This window comes from Cyanistes caeruleus, chromosome Z, assembly GCF_971803275.1.
Source record: "Cyanistes caeruleus chromosome Z, bCyaCae1.hap1.1, whole genome shotgun sequence".
Taxonomy (NCBI): domain Eukaryota; kingdom Metazoa; phylum Chordata; class Aves; order Passeriformes; family Paridae; genus Cyanistes; species Cyanistes caeruleus.
Genome location: NC_141732.1, coordinates 64,825,829 through 64,831,839, shown reverse-complemented (window position 1 = coordinate 64,831,839; position 6,011 = coordinate 64,825,829). Strand labels below are relative to the sequence as shown.

The window sequence follows — 6,011 nt, the reverse complement described above, 5'->3', positions numbered from 1 at the left end:
AAAAAGAGAGACCAATGTATTACATCATGACAACTCTCTGTCTCACATCTAAAAACCAAACCAAACTAGATCAAACAAAACACATGTAAAAAAATCAGGATATTCATTTTTGGAATCTTACCCACAGCTGCTCTTATAATACAGGTTATATGACATGACCTGAAAGTGTTTTCTTTAGGGGTGAGTGACCTGCTTGGAAGCTACCATTCTACCCATACATTTAACAGCATGGGAGGTCTGAGAAAGAATTGTACTGACTAGAGGCAAACAGCAAAGCACATGAAACATGTGCTCAAAATGCTCATATCCAAAACAGCAAAATCAAATAAGAAATTTTAGGTTGTGTTTGCATTTCCATGTTAAAAATGTATGTTTCATTATACTCTTATTGGTAAACACTTAAGATACAGAGTTGGTCACCATAATACTCTAACTTCACAAATGAAACATAAAAAATGTACAGATCCTAAGCATTCCAGTCAAACATGAGCTATAGCATAGCATCTCTTTGTGACCAAAATAAATCTATACAAATAAAAAAATTCTTCAAAAATTACTTAGTTCTTCTAAAATTAAACATTGAAGACTAACACACTAATGTTAGTAGGATAGTAATAAATATTATACATGAAACATGAGGCAGCTTCTTGGAAACACAAATCATTACTGACATTACAACTGCCAAAACACAAACACAGATCCAGAAAGCCTGAGAAAGGAAAAAATTTAATTTAGTAGTATACTCCAATCACTTTTCAGAACAGAAAGAACAATATCAAAACATGTTTTTGATGTCTCTTAGAAGAGAACAGCAAGCCTTCAGGTTATACTGGTCCACAGTTTACTGTTTTCATAAAATTTTAGTCTTTGAAGGTATTTCACCCAAAATCTACTCATGTTTGATTTGTCCAATAGACTTTTAGTAAAAACTAAAATGCAAAACTATATCTAACTATATATATAATAATATATATATATAATATATATATTATATATATATTTTATATATATATATATATATTATATATATTTATATAATATATATAATATATATATAAATTCTTCCTACTGTCCATATATCAAAAGAAATACTTAGTCTTGACTTAGTTTGCACATTCTTGCTCATTGTAATCATTGCCAAATACTCTTAGATTTTTTTTTTTAGTGCAGAGTGTGCTGTAAATACACAGCACAGTTACAGGAACAGTTACTCATAACATGGTAGGCAGTAGAGCAGCACCCTAGACAGGTGATTGGAGCCACACTGTGTAAGGCTCCAATGTGCAGAAGGAATTAAAAGAGGAAGGCGGAAAAAAAAAGGCTTTCAAAGTCCCTACAAACTGAAATATCTGTGTAGCTCTTACAGTGTCTACTGATAGACAAACAACAGTTTTGTTTATCTATTAATGTATTGTAATAGAAGAAACCAAGCTGAGTTGTATGAACTCACATAATTCAGTATTCAACCATGATCACGTGTCAGGCAGGCTTTCTTATTTTTAGAAAGGAATTTCAACCAGAATGTTTAGCAACAAATATCAGGGGAGAAAAAATGGTGGTTTTCGAGATGAAAATGTCTGCTTACCTGGGAATGACACTGTGAAAAATTTTAAATCTCTTTTCATCAAAGCAGAATTGTACCAATAACATTTGAAAAGAAAGTGTGGTACTTGACATTCACTTGCCCTCAAACAAATTTTAGAAAACATACAAGTTGAAATAAATGGGGCTTCATCAAACCAGTGTTTTATTATCAACATATCTACTTTTTAGCATTGCTAGCTCAGTGCCACACCAGTATCTGACGTTAGCACAACTATATGTCATAAAAACCAAAATACTAATATCTATAATGGATGTATCGCAACTTTTCTAGCAGCTTGAATTTACCCCCATTAATATACTGAATTAATGGACTGATCACAGTATTGGAAAAGCAGGGTAAGAAAGCTCTGTTGCCTGTTTCAGCAGCAGCCTCCTTGATTGCCACACGAGGGGAGGAAGCTGCACAGAAGGATATCAAAGCAAGGTCTCAGTGCAGCTAGCAGATAGAGCTGTCCACTGGTGTTAAACTGACAAATATGGCTGAGTAATCCAAGATGTTTCAGACCCACAACCCAGAGGATGTCCACCACACCCCCTCTACTGGAAGACTATTGCCATCAGACCCTGGAGCTCACGGAAGTCAGTCCACAATCCTCCTTACCCTCTTGAAATAGGGCTCAGCCATATGAAGAAAGGTCATTACATCAGGACAGCACTTGGGATTAAAAGTAGAAACATATGCCCAAGGAAATGATGGCAGTAAGCAGACCAGCACTGAGTCTTGTGCATTTGTAGGCAAATATAACACAGGTTACCAAGGTAGCCTCTAGCCAAGAAAAACAAAATGCCTGAGTTAGTGAAACAAATTTTGCAGATAAATTATTTGGATACCCGAAGTTGATCAAAATGCATTTTTTTTTTCTGTTTCTATCTGTGTAATCAAAATGTTACTTTATTAGTGATGTGCTGTCATCATTTTCCACACTAAGGAACAATTCGGAGTATCTGCATTAATAGGTCTTATATGAATGCTGAAATGAAAGTGTTTGTTAGGTGGTTGTTTTTAAAATGTGAGGGTTTGATACTGGTATGAAAGCACAACTGCTTATATCCACATGTAAGAGCTATTTCATTCATATGTTCTGCAGGAAAAAAAATTGGTAGATGATTCCTGTCTAATACAAAACTAGTAAAATAACACTAATTGGCTTACAAATAATAACTAACTAAACCAGAAGTAGCACAGAAGTGATTTTTCACAACCCAAGGGACATTTTGTGGTGTGTTACTATATTTCCTCATTTAAACTTCACACCACAATGGAGTTTGCTAAACCTCAAGGTTTTGCAAGCAGGCTCTCTGGACTTTGCAACTTCCAGAAAGTAGTTTGCAGACACAAATATTTTCCAATTTACTATAACTTCTCCTCCCTTTAACTCAGAAGAAGTCATTCTGTTCTAAAAGCAAGTACTTTCTTTAGACTTGAAAATAGAACCGTTTTTTACATGCAACAGATGAAACACGAAAAGATCGACACAATCAGATGCCCAATTCTTTTTATACAATTGAGTTTTCCACTGGAATGCTCAACTCTCCATCCATGTTTGTTTTTGTAGTTCCTTTCTTCCCCAGTGGCCATCATCCACATTCGTTCCCTGCAGATTTCCTAAGAGGATGTACACTGATCACCAAAGCATCCAAAGAAAGCTCAAATTCACTGAATACTCACACACCTAGGTAGTTCTCACATAATCAGCAGTTACTATTCTACAGCTCTCTTCAATCACACTAGCACAAAGGGGTGAGTTCCTAAGAGAAGCTCTTCTGTCTTCCTCTCTGCACAAACACCAAAAAACTTTCTGCCTGTTCATGAATGCTCAAGTGAAAAAGAAAGACTCAAACATGCTTCAGAAGTCTGATGCATTTACATACTGGCTGTGCATTTTCAAGAGTTTACTTTGAGATTACTAAATTTTTCAGATATAATCCTAGAAGAAAATACAACAAATTAAATACAATTTTAAGACTTCTTTACTTATTTTTACAGGACCTCACTGTATGCATTGATTCCACATGAGGGCCTTGTTTTGTAGAGAACCTGACATTGTATTTGCGCCACATTCTGAAGTCAATAAAATCTAAGGATACACGTTTGCAATTCCCACTCTTCCCACACTCCACCTTCTAAGTCTTATTCTACTGGCACAATACACTAAACATATGGTTATCAAATGTTGCTTAACCTACGTGCTAGAAAAGTCAGGACACAATAAAAAGGATCAGTGCCCAGAACCTCAGCTGGTGTAAATTATCATAGCAGTGTGGAACTGATGTTACTAAATTGATATACGTAAGCTGAGTAACCGGGCCCTGCTGAAAGCTTTTCTATGTTCTATTACTGAACCTCATCATCTAGACAGTTCACCACCCATGTGAACATAAGATCTATACGAAAACTTAGATGTTTTAATGTATGAGAAGATTTATCTCTATTATTCAACATGAAAAAAAGATGATTGAAAGCATTATTTTTCATTCAAATTCAAAATTATACTACCAAATTTCATGAACACAGAAAAGCTTCCAGCTCACTGTGACTAATCTGTTGTAAACAAATACAAAATTCAGATAGTCACTTACATTACCAGGCTGGTAAACGGAGAACTTAATGAATAAAATATTTTTCACTCATTGCTGTTTTTTTGAAAAATTTCATTGGGACAAAAAAATTGTAACAAAACATGTATATTATATCCAATCAAAGGCTGTCTAATCTTGTCAGTGTCCCCAGAAGACTAAATTTTTAAAATACCTTCACAGGATTTATGAAGTATTACTGCAAAAGGGTGACTAAAATAATCTAATTTGCTGAATCCATGTATTAACCATAAGATATGGTTCATTCGTCCATTCCAAATCTGCATGGACAAGAAACAAAGTAATAATGGAAGATTGGAGTAGCCCATATTAACACTGAAAGTTTCAGTGAGCAGTGATGCTGATAATATCTTTACAGACATCATAAAAATCTGCTTTTTATAGCAGCCATTTAGAAGATGCAGGAAAAAGAGGGAATTTTACTTGCTGGCTCTACAAACAACAGACAAGCTGCATATAACAATTCTTGTGCAAATTCAATATATTTGGAGAAGAGAAAAAGCCAAGAGCACTTTACATAGCATTAAGTTTTAAAAACAGAAACTACATAAAATTTGGAACTTAAAGAAAATTAACTGTGTAGCTAAAAAAGTGAAATGCTTGCAGGTGGCACAGAAAAAAATACCATAATTAGAGGCTCAGAGTGTATTTATACTTCTTCAGAAGACTTTAAAATAAACAAAAAAGCTTTCACCAATTGCAGTAAGGAAAGGGATGGTATTAGAGGTAAAATGTCTAAATAAAGAAAAGAGAAAACAAAAGAAAGGAAATTCTGGCAAATTAAATAGAAACCACAAATGTTGACCAACTAACCATAGAGTAGAACTCAATACTTAAATCACCACTGATGCTAAAAAGTAAATTGAAATCTGCTCTAGCTTATGTTGGTGTGCTCGACTGCAAACTGCACAGCCTCCTGAGCTGCTTCATATACTTTTCTGCTGGTTCTTTTCTGAGTACAGTGATTTATAGAGTTGTGTGGAGTGGAATGATAGCCACTTAAATCAACTATTTCAATCCACTGTCATACAGGAGTTAACACATCCATGCCTTTCCTGAAAAATCTGCTAGAAAGCTCCTTATCTGACAGTCCACTTGGCTAAAAAGGACCTCCTGTCTGACCAGAGCAGCTGTAACGTGCACAACTGTCAGCCAAAGTTTTGTAATATATATTCATCCTACAGAGACACTTCACTTCTCCTGAAAAGATACTTCATGTATGTCTGCTTGTACGCTTCTTTTTAACAGTGATCTCATCTTTGTCTAGAGGGATCCTTGTAATGCACCTATGCATCATAAGCACTCCTTCTAAAGCACCTGTACCTCATGTTTATTGATTCCATATGCAATATCTGTTACACAACAGGGAGGGGAATGAAAGTGCCTCAGCTGATGAGAAGGGATGGTGATGTGCTGTGGTCTGGAGCAACCTATGCACAGGGCCACTCCCAGGAATGCCAGCTGAGGTCCAACAACACCATCAGCCACAGAAATGCTTTTATATTCTAGCTCTTTGAGGGAACATATTTCACTTCTCATTGACTTTAATGTGCCAAGGAATCCAAAGTCTGTGCGCACAATGCTAGAAGTTTACAATGAGTCCATTAAGTACATATTATGATAATCAGATTTATGTAATTGAGCTGCCCCTTTTTTTTTAAACTTTAAAAATATAACCTGCTGAAGTAAAACCAAAAGGAAAAACAAGTCTGTTTTCTTCAGCATTTCTGTGTGGTAGCAGAGTAAGCACTTTCTCTAGACAAGATTACAAAACCATCAGAGACCTTTTAGTAAATCTTGCAAGTAGA

At 35.3% G+C, this 6,011-nt stretch overlaps 1 protein-coding gene across 9 annotated transcripts in view; it reads right to left on the bottom strand.

Annotated features, from left to right (window-relative positions):
* ARL15 (ARF like GTPase 15) overlaps nt 1-6,011 on the bottom strand; it is a 284,774-nt gene that overhangs the window by 24,137 nt on the left and 254,626 nt on the right. The window lies entirely within an intron of this gene.